The sequence below is a fragment of the Dipodomys spectabilis genome, unplaced genomic scaffold, assembly GCF_019054845.1.
Source record: "Dipodomys spectabilis isolate Male_0828 unplaced genomic scaffold, ASM1905484v1 ptg000146l, whole genome shotgun sequence".
In the NCBI taxonomy this organism is placed as follows: Eukaryota; Metazoa; Chordata; class Mammalia; order Rodentia; family Heteromyidae; genus Dipodomys; species Dipodomys spectabilis.
In genome coordinates this window covers 1,355,269-1,373,292 of record NW_024870823.1, presented here as the reverse complement: position 1 = coordinate 1,373,292, position 18,024 = coordinate 1,355,269, and positions in this window count along the sequence as shown.

The following is an 18,024-nucleotide window of genomic DNA, read 5'->3' as shown; positions in this document are numbered from 1 at the left end:
CTTCTAAATCTGTTCTAAGTCTTCTTATAAGTATCAATTAGCAGAGATTTGTACCTCAATGAAATGACTATTTTCAGAAGGGAAGACTCCATCCCAAGGAGACAGCTCTCTGCACTGTTCTGAAGCCCAGACTCATTACCAAATCTCTGTTCATCTGTGTTCCTGGGACCCTTATTGCTCTGCCCTGGACTCTACACTCTCTAGTGACTCCACCCACTCAGCATAATCTCTCTTGTGAGTTTCCAGCCCATTCATCCACCTGTCTCCTAACCATTTCTTCCTTAGATGTCCCAACTGAAACATCTAACTGAAATCATTATTTTCCCTCAACAAATCTGATTCCTTTCCTGGGTTTCTTTGTTCAGTGACTGGTAGCACCATCAACCCTGTTTCCCCAGCCAGAACCTGGGAACTATCATTCATTCTTCCCATTTCTCACTCAGTGGTCCCCCAGGACAGAACTCTATCTCTCTAATCTCCTACACTCTCCATCCCTATGACCATTACCTGTTGACCTTTTCTTTAAACCATTACTTATCATCTTCCACTTCTAACCCATTCTGTAGCCAGAAAAATCTGTGTGTGTGCATATGTGTATATGCATGCATATGCATGTGTGTATGAATGTATGTGTGTATGTGTGTGTGTGTATACACTGGTATTGGGGCTTGAATTCAAGGCCTAGGTGCCGTCCCTTAGTTTTTGCTCTACTACTTGAGCCACAGCTACAATTTTGACTTTTTGGTGGTTTATTGGAAATACAAATCTCATGAACTTTTTCTGGCTTTAAGCTGGCTTCAAGCAGCTATTTTCAGATCTTAGCCTCCTGAGTAGCTAGAATTGCAGGCATATTCTACCTAGCCTAGAACAATCTTTGTTTAAATGTTAATCCTATCATATCACTTTTGCTTGAAACCCTTCCTGGTTTTCTATTGCCCTTAGTATAAACTCCAAATGCCCTGGTTGGCTTGTGCAGTGCCAAGGACCATGGCTATCTACATCTTCAGTTTTATCTTTCTCTTCGCCCCTCTTCACACTGTGCCCTAACACTGAATTCTTTCTGCTCTGTCTATACACTTTGCTCTCACTACCAAGTCTTCAAAACTTTACTTCTCTGCTTGGAATACTACACTCTCTTCAGTTAACCGGCTTCTACTCAATTTTTAAACCATTTTCTCCTAGATCCTCTTCTCTGGTTCCTAAATGAAGGGGCAATACACTACAATCTGTCCCCAGTTTCTTCTGTACTATTCAGTTTACTATGGGCTGGGCTGGGCTGACAGCAAACCCTTAAATCTTAGTGACTTAATGCTATAACATTTTATTTTTTAACATTTAATTTGGAATTAATCTCATATTTAGATAAGCTGCAAAACTATAAGCAGTATACATAAGTAGAACATAAAAAGAGTTCACCCCTACACTCCTTACTCAGATTTGCTTATTGTTAACATTTTACCCCACTTGTTTCAGAAATTTAATGGTGAACTATATGAATTATGTGCCTTGCCGGGCACTGGTGGCTCATCCTGTAATCCTAGCTGCTGAGGAGGCTGAGATCTGAGGATTGCAGTTCAAAGCCAGCCCGGACAGGAAAGTCCATAGACCCTTATCTCCAATTAACCACCAGAAACTGGAAGTGGTGCTGTGGCTCAAGTGGTTGAGCGCTAGCCTTGAGCTGAAATGCTCAGGGATAGTGCCCAGTCCCAGAGTTCAAATCCCACAACCAACAGAAATAAATAAATAATTAAATAAAAATAAATTATGAGCCTCTGACCCTCTTTCCCTAAAGAGTTCAGTGTGTTCCCAAGATAAGGAAGAAGGTCTTCTCTATAGCCATAATACAATTATCATCTTCACAGGTTAATGTTGATGTAATTTTTTTTTTTTTTGGTGCCAGTCCTGGGACTTGAACTCATGATCAGGGAACTGTCCTTGAGCTTTTTTGCTCAAAGCTGGTGATCTATCACTTGAGTCACAGTTTCACATCAGGGTTAATTGAAGATAAAAGTCATAATTACAGATTTTCCTGCTCTGGCTGGCTTCAAACTATGATGCTCAGATCTCAGCCTCCTAAGGAGCTAGGATTATAGGCATGAGCTACCAGAGCTGGGTTGATGCAATGCTTTCCAGTCAAATTTGACGTCCATATTATGTTTTTGTCAGTTGATCTAATTATGTGCATTATTTTCAGCATTTCCCCACTGCTAGCACAGGTCCACTCAAAGGGAAGATACTGCATTTATTTCATCCTTTCTCTTTAGCCTGCCTTACTCTGGAACATTGCCACAGTCTGTCTTTGTCTTTTATGACTTTGACATTTAAAATTGATTCCTCTCATCACAATCTCAGACAGGCTGGGCAGCCCTCTCGGGTTAACAGTGATCTTCTGGACTCTGTGCTCTCCCCAAGGCATCATGGTAAGGCTTGAGTGAGTGCAGAGAAGGTATACCATGGCTGGAAGGGACTCATCACTCCCCTTCACACAGGGAGATGACAGTGAAAATTAATCACACATCTCCTCTAGAGGCAAAGGGGCTGAGAAACTGAAAGGCAAATATGTAAGAGGCCAATAGTGCCTTCCTACACATTCACACATGAAGCTTACCACATCCCGGTATAAACACATGTGTAACTAGTTGTCACACAAGCTGGTTTTCAACTCTGTCATAACAGGGACTGCCTTAGCACTGCCATCTCCACGGTCCCAACAGTGCCCAGAGGACAGCCAAGGCCTTTCAGTATGAATTAAGTAAATGAATGATCCCAATGTCACCATCCTAAGAAAATTATTCCTGATTCTAAAATGCTCAAAATATAGTCTATATATTGAGGATGGTCAAAATTTTTTCCATAATCCCCTAAATAATCAATTCTAGAACAACACACAAGCCTCAGTAATGACCACATATAAAGCCAGGCATGTTGTTTAAATTTTTTTCTATAAGATCTAGAAACTCTACCTACTACTGGGTAGGATACATGAGTTAAGGAGAAGCAAAGATTTCATTAAAATATTATAAATATGGGTCCTACCTACAACAAGTCTCCCTGATCAATTTGTTGAAGACTTTTTTTTGTCTCTTCCATAAACCCTCAGGTGAGAGTCAAGGCATATGTGGTGATTTTTAAGAATAATATGGCCTGACATGGTGACATGTGCCTATTATTCCAGTTGCTTGGGAAAGAGAGATCAGAAGGATTGAAATCTGAGGCCAGCCTGGGCAAAAAGGAAAAAGTTAACAAGACTCATCTCAAAAAACAAGTTGAGCACCATGGCGCACATCTATAATCTTATGTGAGATGTGTAAAGAAAAGGGTCAAGGTCAGAGGCTGTGCTCCGCCCCCCAAAAAAACCCACAAAACACAAGTATGGAAAAAAAGTTGGGGGCCTGATTCAAGTGGCTGTAGGCAAGCCTGGAGCTCATACTGTAGAATCATATCCAACATCACAAAGCTAGCAAATGACAGCGCTCACATTAGACAGACACTTTAGATTGCTTTGCTCATATTTCCCTTTCTTCCTGGTGGTCTGGTGAAGCCCCAGTTGCCTCTGTTTCACTTCTCCAATATCACCATCCAAATTCATCTGTTGCCCTTCTCCTCCTCTTCCCACACTTTCCCCATCCCCCACCCTCCCACCTCCTCACCCTCCCCATCTCCCCCCACTCCCCGCCACTGCCCGTGGGCTTCTTTCCAAGCTCAGGCTTAGAATTCACTGCATTTGTTATGAACTATTTCCTTGTGTTTCTCACCCTAAGCACCGGGAAACATCTTCCTGTTTCTTTTACCTCCACCTTCTCTAAGTTGGCATGGTAATTGGCCAGTATGTATACACATCTGATGGCATAGGCTTCAGGGCTCTCACACTCATAGTTCTACGTTTCTTAGTCAGAAACCCCAGCTTTGAACTCAGCTGGGACATCTAAGCAAATGGGATATGGTGAGCAGAGGCTGAGGAAAGCCACTCATTACTCTGGCTCCAGTAATGGTGGCTTTCATCCTATTCCTTCCTTTTAACACAGCACAGTTAGTTCTTCTGTAAAGGCTTTACCTTGAACATCTCTTACTAATTAAGTCCATTTCTCCTGCCAGTCTCTTTGTACTGCAAATAGCATTCGGCACTGGCTGCTGTGTGACTTGCAACCAATGGGTGTCAGAGGTGCTAGATGCCCAGAGAGCACTCTGAAAGTGTGGGGAGAGGGAGTGGGGGGGCCAGGGGAATGACAAATGCTTTATTTGTTTTAAGTAAAAATTATATATCCCTTCCTGGACTTTTTACTAAGTACTGAATTATTTAATTACCAACCCCTGAAAAGAGGCAGGAAATGGATAGTAGGCATTTGGAAATGCAGACTGTAAAGGATTTTATTAGTTCATTTGGCAAATGGTGTGAGGGAGTCTTTTTTCAAAGCCTTGCATTTTCTTAATAGCCAATATCCACATAATGGATAATTTTATGGCAGATCGTTTTAAGTATTTAATATATACTAATTCTTTAAAACTTTATAGCAACCTTATAAGGAAGGTAGCATTATTATGCCCAATTTACAGATAAGGAAACTGAAGTAGAGAGAGATGGAGCATAACTAGGTCTTATTACATCAATGGTGAAGCTAGCATTTGAACTTGGCAATTTGACTTCTGAGCCAATATGCTTTACTTTCTATCCCATCCTCACAAAAGGAGCAAACATATTCAAGTTTCTCTTTACAGTTTTGTGTAGTTACTGAATATTTGTCTTAGAAGACTAAGAGTATCAGCTTTGTGGTTGGAGAGAATTAATGACAATGTCATAGTGTGCCTACTAAGAGAACTCACAGCATGTATTCCATAAGAGTAGCCAATAAAATTATTATTTCTGCCATTCTGTACGGGAACTCAATCGGTGAGAAACAGAGAAGCCACATTTCGAGAGGTCGAAATGGGAATCTTTATTGGAGAGCTGGGTGACTGCAGTTGGAGTCCTATCTCAAAGACCAGCAGTCCATTACAATGCTTGCACAAAGCTTTTAGAGACAAAAACCACATGTTGGGGTGGAGATGAAGCTTTAACAAAAGTGTTCTACAGAAACAAAGCAAACTATCTAGATCAAGGAGCAGGGCTTTCCTGGGGCTAAACAATAGGATGTATCTGCATGTTCTCTGAAGCAGAGTTCCCCTAGCTGTCCTGGAGCTAAGCATCTGAAATTCAAGAATGGCTTGTCTCACCTCTAGGCTTTTCAGAGTTGAGTGGAAAGCCCCCTCCACCCAGCAAGGCACCAGGTTGTGAGAACAAGATAATGTTATTTAGATCCAGTATCCATATGTCAATAGGTCAAGAGGGCCTCCCCAACAACTTCACATGTAAATATGACCACCAGGAGAAGATGGACTCTTATAAACCAAGACCATAGGCACCAAATGAAGATTAATATTCACAGTTTTCAGTGTTGAAAATCTGACCTCAAGTAGACAAATGTCACGGGCCCAAATATCCAGAAGAAATTCTTTTGAAATCTCCACCTGTCCCTCCCTGTGATTATGGGGTTTGGGTGAGTTCTCATGGCTAACTTCAGAACCAGGTCAATTCCAGGCCCTCGGGGCTCATTCAGGGTGGTTTGAATGTTGGTCTAAGCTTTCTTGAGTATACTTCATTTTAGTATTCAGCCCTAGAGTATATCAGCTTCCTATGAGTTCTCCACATTGAGCATGGCCTTGGTCAGACCTCCTGGAAATACTCCAAATGGCAAAAGCATCCTTGGGAAGAAGGGGAGGAGCTGAGAGTAAGGAAAGAAAGCAGTTGAGCCTTCAGATAAGCAGGGAGTAGTAGAACTCAAAGGTTTCAGCCCTCCTTGAAACTTCTCTCATGGAAGAAAAAAGCAATTAAACAAACCAATGGTTTCCTGCCAGGACCTTGTGACCACCACAGGCTCCTAGCTAGAGAATTGAAATCCAAAAGAAACAGAGGTAGGGAGAAGAGAGATTAAAAGATGGAGGCCCTTTGGAAGCTCAGCCACATGGAGTCTCTCACTGAAGAACACTAGAGGACCATCAGAGAAGGCTATCTGTCTTACCTGAGGTCTTCCAAGGCAAAGAAAGAACTTCAGAAGTTTTTGAGAGCCACGTTCTTTCAACAAGGGGTGTCTCTAAGTGGCACCAAAGCTGGTGCTTTGAGAAGGAAGTTGAAAGGGGCAATCCTGATGTGTGGTTTTTGTTAGAATAGGATGAAAACTGTCACTAGAAAAAAAGAAAATTGCTTATGAAAGGGCATGAGCCTTTCATAAGAAACGTAAAAGAAAATGCATCTGTTCCATTGCTGAACTTTACTTGAAAAGCAAAGAAAAAAGAAATCTATGAACAAGAAGAACTAACTATACCTCTGCTCAGGGCAAGGATCTGTGGTCAAATTAGCACTTCAATATGGAGAAATTGTTTTAAAAAATCTGCAGACATGAAATTAATATAATTAGGTAATATCTCCTAATCTCAAATCTCTCAGCAAGCTGAGAGGGAGAAAAATGGTGACTAGACTGACCTCATTAAAACTAAATGAATAACACCAGCTTCCAAAGAATGCCAAGAAGAAAAAAGTTCCATCAGTACAAGCTTTCATGGGGCAGGTGGGAAATGAGGACAAATCAGAGATCCCTGAATAGGGTGTCAAAACCCAGCTTGTATCCTGTCCATAGCTACACAGCTTTAGACAAAACCTAGTGTTTTCTAGATAACAGTATGATCCAGAATGTTCTGTAGAAATTGTTGAAATACTTATTGCTGGGTACCACACCCAGTTCAGATTCTATAGGCAAAGAGTAGGGCCTGAAGACATGCATTTCTGACACGTTCCCCCAGGAAAGTTGATTCTGCTGGCCCAAGGGGCACATTTTGGGAAATAATGAGCCTCCCTGGGCCTTATTTTCCAAATCAATCAAATGAAAAAGGAAATCAGATGAGCTCAAAGCTGTCATCCTGTTCTAAAATTCAAGGAAAGAAACAACCTGGGCCAAGCGGGCAAGGACCAAACATAATTACTCTGTAGTAGCACAGATAGTTTACATGCTGCCTATACTTTTAAGAGGTGATTGTGCAAGCATTCTACCAAGGAGGAAGGTACTCCTGTGATTCGGCTGATTTACTGAAGACTAGAAAATAAAACAAGGCTGTGAGTAAGGCCTTCAGGTAGGCAGCAAAAGTAACAATCTCAAACAGGTACTTCCTCTGCCCTGTTTTTAAAAATATATCATCACTCAACAGTGACACTCATTTGGTAAAAACCCCAGCCAATTTTTGTGGAAGGGAAATCACAGAGCTGATGAAAGACACTATATCATGATTCCCAGGAGAACCATTTGAAAAGATAACCATTATCCTGTTGAAAGGTCAAATGCAATGTCAGTGGTTGGTTTTGCTGACCTTGGCAATTTTCATGTTATCTCGTGAACATAGTGGCTACCTAGAGTTTCCTGGTAGGAAAAATAAAACTGAAAATAATTTAACACATAAATTCTTTTTTTTTTTTTTTGGTCGGTCGTGGAGGCTGAACTCTGGGCCTGGGTGCTGTCCCTCAGCTCTTCAGCTCAAGGCTAGCACTCTACCACTTGAGCCACAGTGCCACTTCTGGCTTTTTCTGCTTTTGTGGTGCTGAGGAATCAAACCCAGGGCCTCATACATACAAGGCAAGCACTCTACCACTGAGCCACCTTCCCAGCCCATAACACATAAATTCTAGAGCACTGCAGGGTCTGAGATACCCATACCTGCTATTTATCTTCAAGTTTATTCAAGTAAATGAAGTAATAAACTTGGATGTAATAAACTTGGAAGTAATAAACTTCAATGTTGCTTAAACAGTCTGTCATTTATCTCTGCAATTATTTATAGATACTCCTCTCTTTGTAACCATAACATCAGTATGAGAAGGTATAAAACTGTTAAAGTAAATTTGAGAAAATTAATAAAATCCATATTTTGCTGAACGATAGTGGCTCATGCTTATAATCCTAGCTACTCAGGAGGCTGAGATCTGAAGATTGCAACTCAAAGCTAACCCATGCAGAAAAGTCCATGAGACTTTTAGATTGCATTAACCAGCAAAATGCCAGCAGTAGAGGTAAGTGGCTCAAGTGAATGAGAAGAATGAGTGAGAACATGAGACCCTGAGTTCAAACCTCAGTGTAAAAATTAAATTAAAAAAGTAAACATAAATAAATAATATAGTATGTATTTATCATATTTAAAATAAGTTGAGTTTATATTACATGTGCAATTTAAAGTATGTAAAGTTGCTTAGGAAAAACTTTGATACTTTTCACATATTTATGTACTGCTTGTTCAATAACCTTTCTCTTGGTCCTTCCCAATCAACTTCAGACAGCAAAAAAATCTTAATTTCTAGACAAAATTTTTTTTCAACATGTATGTATTATACCTAAATGTTCAATTACTCCTATGATTAAAATATGGCTTTCAAACAAAGCAGACCAGATGTTTGACTCCTCCATTGCAGGCTAAGAGAGATTAAACAACTGACTACTTCCCCTAAACTTCAGATTCTTCTTAAGGAAAATGAGGATTAAAATAAAAATCTCACCTCATAGGGTTAATGTGAGAGTTACATGAGTTTATAGTGTATAACCCTATATTTATAAAATGATTCCTATTATTATAGAAAATGTGGCTTTTTTTTCCACCAAAACATTTAAAGCTGGCGTGGTGGTTCACACCTGTAATCCTAGCTCCACAGGAAACTGAGATCTGAGGATCATGGTTTGAAGCCAGCCCAAGCAAAAAAAGTTCATGAATCTCTTATCCCTAATAAACTACCAAAAAGACAGAAATACAGATGTAACTCAAGTGGTAGAACACTAGCCTTCAGGGGGGAAGAAAATAAGCTCAGGACAATGCCCTAGCCCTGAGTTCAACCCTAAGGAGAGTACATACAAAAAAAGTTTAATAAATTATTTAATTAATATATTAAGTTTCAAACTTCAAAAAATAACTTTTTTCCTATTTTTTTAATTTCTAAAGTTAACTTCAAAAAATTATATGAAACCTATCAGATCTCAGGATGGAAAATGTTGATAAATGTCATCCCCTAATAAGCAATAAATATGGCCAAAGTGAAGCAGAATAATGTTATGGACTTTTTAGTTGTCTTCTTTGCTCTGTCTTGGGCCATAAGTTATATCTGATGATTCATGTTTGCAGTGGTTTCTTTTGGCCAAATTTCTGGCTTTCATGACTAGCTCTCTAGAGTCACCTCCTACTAATCTGTGCAAGAACTCTCACTGGCCATTTGCAATTCCCACACATATGTCCTCCTCCAGGTGATGACCTGGATAGAAGCTTTCAGATTCAATCAACATTAGATTGACCTTCTGTGTGCATATATGCTTTAAAATACTTGGTTTTACTCTGTAGCTCTTGTCTAAGGTCTTCAGTTTTATACCTGCCAACAATTGGTTACAATTATTAAATCAGTAAGCACTTAGAGAATCACTCCAGGTACAGAGCTCTAGGCTTAACATCTGGAGGGCTACTTTGGTAGATCTTAGAGCTAACAGGAGAAATAATACCTAAAGCACCTGTCATGGGTAGAAAGTAGAATGCAGAGAGTATCACAAACAAACATGCATTTCAAAAGACAGAGGTCTCTTTCCATTAGGAAAGACCCTGGAAGACAAGCTGGAGAAGAGCATATTAAATAGTCATAAGCTGGGCTCTGTTTTTCCGAGATAATGCAATTGGGAGAGAGGTAATTTCAGAATGAGGCAATCATATGTACAAAGATGGTGAGATGTAAAGGTGGGGTTTCCTTTAGCCATAGAAACATTAGGAATATGAATGAGTAGACAATAATAGTTAGCATCAATTAACATTTACTGCATACCTGTTGTGATACTAAATGTTTTATGCACCTTAGGTATTTGTTTATTTAATATTCATTTTAAAACTATGAAATAAGCACTAACTGGAACCAACAAATTTTATTATTCCTGGAAACATTACTAGGACCAATCTGTTTTTGAAAAGGTTTATCTTGTTTCCCCCCAAAAAGAAGGTTGATCTTGTACCTAGGAATACTTACTCTGGAAAACAAAACTGCAGAAATAAAAATAGCTCTTCAAGAGCCTTAGCCATCTACTGAGGGGCATCTGGGTTGGTTCCATATCTTTGCTATGGTAAATAATGCTGCAATAAATGTGGTTGTGCTGGTAGCCCTAGTATGGCCTTGTTCAAGAAGATGTGGTATATATACACAATGGAGTTCTATGCTTCCATCAGAAAGAATGACATTGCTGCATTCATAAGGAAATGGAAACACTTGGAAAAAATTATATTGAGTGAAGCAAGCCAGGACCAAAGAAAAGTAGGTTTCATGGTTTCCCTAATTTGTAATAATTAGAATTTGTCTATGATATTCTTTTTTTTTTTTTTTTGTCTGTGGTGGGGCTTGAACTCTGGGCTTCAGCGCTGTCCCTCAGCTCTTCAGCTCAAGGTGAACACTCTACTGCTTGAGCCACAGCACCACTTCCGGTTTTCTAGTGGTTTATTGGAGATAAGAGTCTCACGGACTTTCCTGCCCAGACTGGCTTTGAACCTCAATCCTCAGATCTCAGCCTCCTGAGTAGCTAGGATTACAGGCATGAGCCACCGGTGCCCAGATTCTATAATATTCTTAACAGGGGATCTCAATAGCCCAATCACTAGTGCATAGGACCATATATAATGAAATGTATCAACATGAATGCCAAGAATTGGAAATAAGAGGTTCTTACTATGTCCTATATGCAGTTATTTCTTTTTTCTGTTTTAGTTTTCTTTAGCCTTTGTCTTGTATATAAGTTTATCTGATCCATGGAAGGGAAAAAGAATCATAGAAACAATAGGACAAAGGATGATCTAATGCATTAATGATACTCACTTGACACTATGTTGGAAATGAACTTGTGAGGGAGGGGAGTAGGGAAGGAGTAACAGTGTTTAAAAAGAAGTGTATGCATTAACCTTACTATAACCCCCCCTGTTCATCACCTTTACAATAAATATACTTTAAAAAAAGGCCCTGAGTCACTGAGTGTGGTGACTCAGAATTGTAATCTGGATGATTGAGGTTTGTGGCAAGCCTGGCCACAAGTTAGCAAGACTCTATCTCAAAAACATGCTGCAGTGGTACATGTGGTGGTACATGCTGCAGTCCAAGTTACTTGGCAGGCAGAGAAAGAAGGATCATAACTCAAGGCTAGTTCTGGCAAAGTTACTGGTAGATCCTTTTTGAAAAATAAACAAAAAGCAACAGGACTGGGGTTGTAGTTCAGGTGCCTATGTAACAAATATGAGACCCTAAGTTCAAACCCTAGTACTGAAAAAAACAAGAAAGATCCTACCAAGACTAATCTGTGCTACACAGTGAGATCCTATTTCAATAATAATAATAATAATAACAGACTCTTGCCTCTCAGAACCTGCCATGCTAAAGCTATCATCATAATCTTCCCACTTCCAACCTCCCTGCCTTGTGAACACATCTTAAAGTCATGCAGCCCTGGCCCTAAAATCTCACAATCTCTCTCTCTCTCTCTCTCTCTCTCTCTCTCTCTCTCTCTCTCTCTCTCTCTGTATATGTGTGTGTCTTTCGCTTTCCTCTCTATATATACACATACTCACATATACTTACATATACTTATACATACTTTTAAGGTATGATTGAAATACAAAAGCTATACATATTTAATGCATATAAATTAATAAACTTGACTATAAGAATATACCTTTGGAGAAACCACCACAACTATGCAATAAACCCATCATCTCCTCTACAAGTGGCCTCCCTCATTCTTGTTTGCTACTATCATTTTTTCAGTAGGAACATTTAACATAAGAGCCAGCCTCCTAGCCTACTGTGAATATACAACACAACATTGTCAACCATTGGCATTATATTGGACAATAGATCACCAGGACTTGTTCGTCTAACTTTGTACCTTTTGATGAATAGCTCCTGTTACATCCTCCCTAGAACCCCTGGCAATCACCAGTCTACTCTCTGTCTCTATGAGTTTGACTATCTTAGATTCATCATATATGTGTTATCATATAGCATTTTTTCTTCTGTATCTGGCTTATTTTGTTTAGAATAGCATCCTCCAAGGTTCATTCATATTCTTCTTTTTAATGCTGAATAATTTTGCATTGTATGTATATATCATATTTTCCTTATTGTTTCACTTGTCAATGAATACTTAAATTACTTCTGTACCTTAACTTTTGTGAATAAAGTTGAATTTGAACATAGAAGTACAGGTAACTGACATACTGATATCATACACTTCAGATTTGAAGCTGGTAGTGGAACTGCTAAATCATATGCTAATTCTATTTTAAATTGTTTGAGCTTATCCATGTAGTTACCACCATTTTATCTTTCCTACCAAAAAGTGTTCAAAGGTTTCAGTATCTCCATGTACTTACTAACACATTAATGTTTGTTTTTTAATAATGACCACCCTGTAAGTTTGAGGGACCATCATATTGTGGTTTTGATTTTCATTTCCCTGAAGTTGAGTGATAAGTTAAACACTTTTTCATCTACTTTTGACTACTTTTTGGCTACTTACATCTTTTTTGGAGAATTTTCTATTTAAGTCTCTCACTCAGTTTTAATTTAGTGATTTGTCTTTTTTTTTTAACCATCCAGTTACATAAGTTCCTTTCACACTTTCAATATTAATGTCTTATTTTATGTATATATATATATATATTGTTTGAAAATATTTTCTCCCATTAAAAGATTGTCTTTCACTTTGTGATTATTTCCTATACTGTAAGGAAGCTTTCATTTTTATGTAGTCTCATTTTTCTGTTTTGACTTTTATTGGCTATGTCTTTGATGTCATATCTAAGAAATAATTGCTAATCAAGATTCCTTCCCCCATGTTACCTTTCAGGAGTTCCCTGGTTTCAAGGCTTGTATTTATTTTAAATTCATATTTGTGTTAGATCAAGTCTCCAAGTCACTCTTTTGCATATAGACATTGAGTTTTCCTAATATTATTTATTGGAGAGACTATGTCCATTATGTTTGGTACCTTTATTAAAGATCAGTTGACTATAAATGAATAATGGTTTTCTAGGATCTTAATAATGTTTCATTGGTCTATATGTCTATTTTTGTGCCAATATCATATTGTTTGATCATATATGTTTGTAATATGTTTTTAAATTTAAAAACTGATCATAACTAAAATACTCTTCTTATTGAAAATTAATTGAGTTGTTCAATCTTTTATGGTTTTATATGCATTTAAGATTTTTTTATTATTCTGTAAAGAATGCCTTTGGGATGTTGATAGGACTGCAGTGAGTTTGTAATCAGTTAGAGCAGTACAAATATTCTAACACTATTCATTCTTCCAATCCACCAACATAGAATAATACCTTTCCATTTATTTGTTTCTGCTCTAATTTCTTTTGTTAGTGCTTTGTAGTTTCCAGTGTACATGTTTTTTATTTCCTGTGGTTATTCCATAGTACTTTATTCCTTTTGGTGCTAAGATTTTTAATTTTTCCTTTCTGGAAAATTTACTGTTAGCACAGCAAAATTTTTTTGGGTTCATTTATTCATTTTTCTAAGGTTTCAAGGTTTTCTATATATAATATCATGTGCTATGAAAAACAGGTAATTTAACATCTTCCTTTCTGATGTATGTACATTTATTTATCTAGTCTAATCATTCTTGCTAGTTATTCAGCACTATATTGAATAGAGGTGGTAGGCAGACATCCTTGGTTCCAGATCTCAGAGGAAAAACATTTAGGTTTTCATCACTGAAAACAACACTAACTATGAATTCTTTATATATGACCTGTATTATATTCATATAACCTGTGTTGTATTCATTTCTTCTGTATTTTTTCAATTTACCATAAGAAGGGGTTGAATTTTTTTCATTTTTTTCCATATCTGTTGATACAGCTAGGTAATTTTTACCTTTTGTTTTGTTAATGTGCCATATCACATGATTTGGCTTCCTATGTGGAGACATACTTGCACTTCAGGGATCAATTACATACAGTCATCATATATTATCTTTTTAATTGCTGTTGAATTTTGGCTCTTCAATTTTTTATGATGGTCCTGTGGCTTGAACTCAGGGCCTATACTCAAGGATAACACTCTAGCACTTGAGCCACAGTTCCATTTCTGACTTTTTGGTGGTTAATAGGAGATAAGCCAGCCCAGGCTGGCTTCAAACCATGATACTCCAATCTCAGCCTCCTGAGTAACTAGGATTTACAGGCATAAGCTACCCACACACCAGGTGGTTTTCCAGTGTTTTGCTAAGAATTTTTGCATTCGTGCTCCTCAGAGATATACTGATGCTGGCCTTATAAATAGAATTTAGACATATACACTGTTCTTCTAATTCTTTGAAGAATTAAAAATAATAATGTAAATACCCTCTGTTAATTTCCTTTTACAAGACAGTACAAAAACTTTGGCAATTTTATGCTTCCATCAGAAAGAATGACATTGCCCCCTCGTAAGGACATGGAAAGACTTGGAAGAAAATATATATTAAGTGAAGTAAGCTAGACCCAAAGAAACATAGATTGCATGGTTCTCTTCATTTGTAATAATTAGAATGTGTCTATATATCTACACATAAACCCAATGGATAATAAATGAAAAAAACTTACACTTGGACATAATAAATTAAACAGCTCTCTAACCATTCACACAGTGATACCACAGGAGGATAGTCTTAGGAAAGCATCAAAAGGGTGCAATAGCTATGTGCATGCGCTCATATAAAATGATGCATATCAAAATGAACTCCAAAGAAATGGAAACAAGAGGTTTATTTTACTTTTTTGGTTTTTTTTCTGTTGTTCCTCTTTTGTCACCTTCTTTTTTATTTCTATGCTTTTTGTATTGTCTCTAAGTTTATCTGATTTGGGGAGGAGAATTGTAAATGGTGAGACAGAAATAGTGGGACAAAGGGTGAACTAATTCAGCAGTAGACACTGTGTTGGAAATGAACTATACAATTTAGGTGGGAAGGGGAATTGAGAGAGAAAAAAACTGGGAGAAAATGAGGGAGGGGGTAATATTATTCAAACAGAAATGTACTCAAAACCTGACTTGTGTAATTGTAACCCCTCTATACATCAACTTTACAATAAAAATTTTTTTTAAAATAAAAACTTGACAAGTGGTGATCTCTCCTTTATTGTAGCAAGTATAATATAACTTAACTGTGCTTGATCAACAGTATTTTTACCTTTTGAGGAATCAGTAGTTTACTTCTCATTATTTATAGTTTACATATCAATATTATTTCTACATTTTACAAATGAGTCGACTGAAAAACAGAAAGCCAAACTGGCTTGTTTAACATTTCAAAATTAAATGGCAGATCTAGATTAAAACTTAGGGTTCAATCCTGGTCCTCATAATTGCTAGGAAGGGTACTCTGCTGCTAGATCCAGGCCTTCAGCACATTTTGCTTTACTTTTGTTTTTTATTTTTTTGCTAGTTTTGGGGCTTGAACTCAGGGCCTAGGTGCTATCCCTGAGCCTCTGTGCTCAAGGCTAGTGTTCTACCACTTGAGGCACTTGAGGTACCACTCTGGCTTTTTCTGGAGATAAGCGCCTTACAGACTTCCTGCCTGGGCTGGCTTTGAATTGTGATCCTCCGATCTCAGCATCCTGAGTAGTTACCAATTACAGCCATGAGCCACTGACGACCAACTGCTTTAATTATTTTTGAGACAGGGTCTCATGTGTTTGTCTGGGTCTACTTATGCCTCCCATGTAACTGAGATCACAAATGCATACTACCGTGCCTAGCTATTAGTTGACATGGAGTCTCGTTAACAATCTCTGATCCTAGAGTAGTTGGAATTACAGGCATGAGGCACCACACACATTTTTGAAGTCCAAACTGTTAAATAGACAGTAGACAGGGCTTGCTGACCTCTGATGTAAAATTCTCTACATCACCACTGGTATGAAGCCATGTTCCTCCTGCTAATTTGTTTTGTTTTTGAGGCTCAGATTGGCCTCAAGTTCCCAACTGTTCTGCGTTGGCCTCCCAAGTATAGTAATTATACAGGTATATTTCACCTTGTCTAGCTGTACCAAATAAGGTGTTTCCAAATAAGGTTTTCTGCTGACAGCCAACTCATGACTCAACTGAAGTAAGATTCTTGGGTACTGATTATTTATAAGGGAAAGAATATCATTTATTAGTAACAAGGAACAGTTCCATATCCCCTGACCCCCAAAGCAGAAGATGCACATAAACCAGTGTCTTTCCCCTGGGGATAGCTGTCTCATGGTCACATGATCTAACCACTCTCTCTAAACATAGCAGGCTTCCTTGCATTGCATTTCATAGTAACAGGGGAGTGCAATCAAGCCTGTCAGGCATTTCCTGATTCTGCTAACCATATCCCTCCTAGGTATCACTCAGAGCTCAAACGTTTATGCTGAATTTTCAAACTTCTCTTCATCAGGACATATTCTGCTCTCAGCAATTGTGATCCCTAAGGCTATTGCTTCAGAAATAGAGAGCAGGGTACAGGGTAGAAAGGCATAATTCACTGACTTGTTTTCTCCTGGAAATTCAGGCAAATAAATCAGTGTCTAACTTCCATTTTACACATCTTTTTTTAAATTTAGTAAGGAAGAACACCATTCTGGCTTAGTTCTGCTGGCTTTTTGAAAAAAAATTAACTTTTTTTTCTTTTGAGCCAGTCTTAGAGTTTGAACTCAGGGCCTGGGTGTTGTCCGTGAGCTTTTTTGCTCAAGGCTAGTGCTTTACCTCTTGAGCCATAGCTCTACTTCTGGCTTTTTGGTGGTTACTTAAGAGATAAGAGTCCCATGGACTTTTCTGCCCAGACTAGCTTCAAGTCTTGATCCTCAGATCTCAGCCTCCTGAGTAAGTAGGATTTCAAGCACAAGCCACTGATGCCTGACTAAGATCAACTTTTAATTGTTAAAAATATAGTCAATAACAATTGCTAATAATCTTATTAATAATTGTTAATAAACAAATTTTATATGTTAGAAATTCTGTATTACATGGTCTTTTTTGAGCCAAAATATAATTCAGAATTCTTTGGATTCTACCATTTCAAAAGAAAATAAACATATATAAACTAATATCTAATTAGTCTTTTTTAGTTATAAACTCAGGTTTAAAAAGTCACCTAGACAACTTTAAGAATTCAACACCTCCAAGGTACTAGCTTAGCTCCCAAATTCAACATTAACCATGAACCTGAGATAAATTCTTCCACTAAGACTATTAATTATTTTAAAAGAGCAAGAATTGTGGAATAATGATAGGTTTCTGGAAAGTACTCTCATAACTCCCTCCAAGTTTATATTCTTTTATTAATCTTCTAAACCATATAATCACCCAGGCTACATTGTTCTAATTTCTCCAAAATAACGTCATACAAATAGATCAGAATTTGAGGGGAAACTCAAATAAACTCAAACTCCACTTTCCATTGATCTTTAATGATTGGAAGTGATGGAACAAAACCAATTCAAAATTATGTGTTCATAGCTCAGAAGAGTCCCAGTTACACCTTAATAAGTTCTGTAATTTGTCTAGTTATAAGTACAAAACCTAATAAACAGAGTATAGACCCCTTGTATTTTAAAATTCAGATATATACCTATCTCTAATCTCTCAGCACTTTTCTAATTTAATACCAATATTCTAAAAGTAGCTCAGTCTTAGAAACTAGGTATACTATCCTTATCTCCTTCCAAGTATTATGATTCATTTTCCCTTAATCAGAATTGTTCTCCATCTCTGAGTAATAAATACTTCTCTCATCTATATAGAAATGCCAATTCCCTCGTATTCCTCTCCCACTAACTTACTCCCTGTCCTAATCCACAGCTTACTATAAGCATGTTAATTTTCCTTACTCAAGTTACTTAAAAGCAGGAACCAAGTATCATTCATTTATGAATTCCCCTCAGTACCTTACAAGTATGTCTGACATAGATAGAAACCCA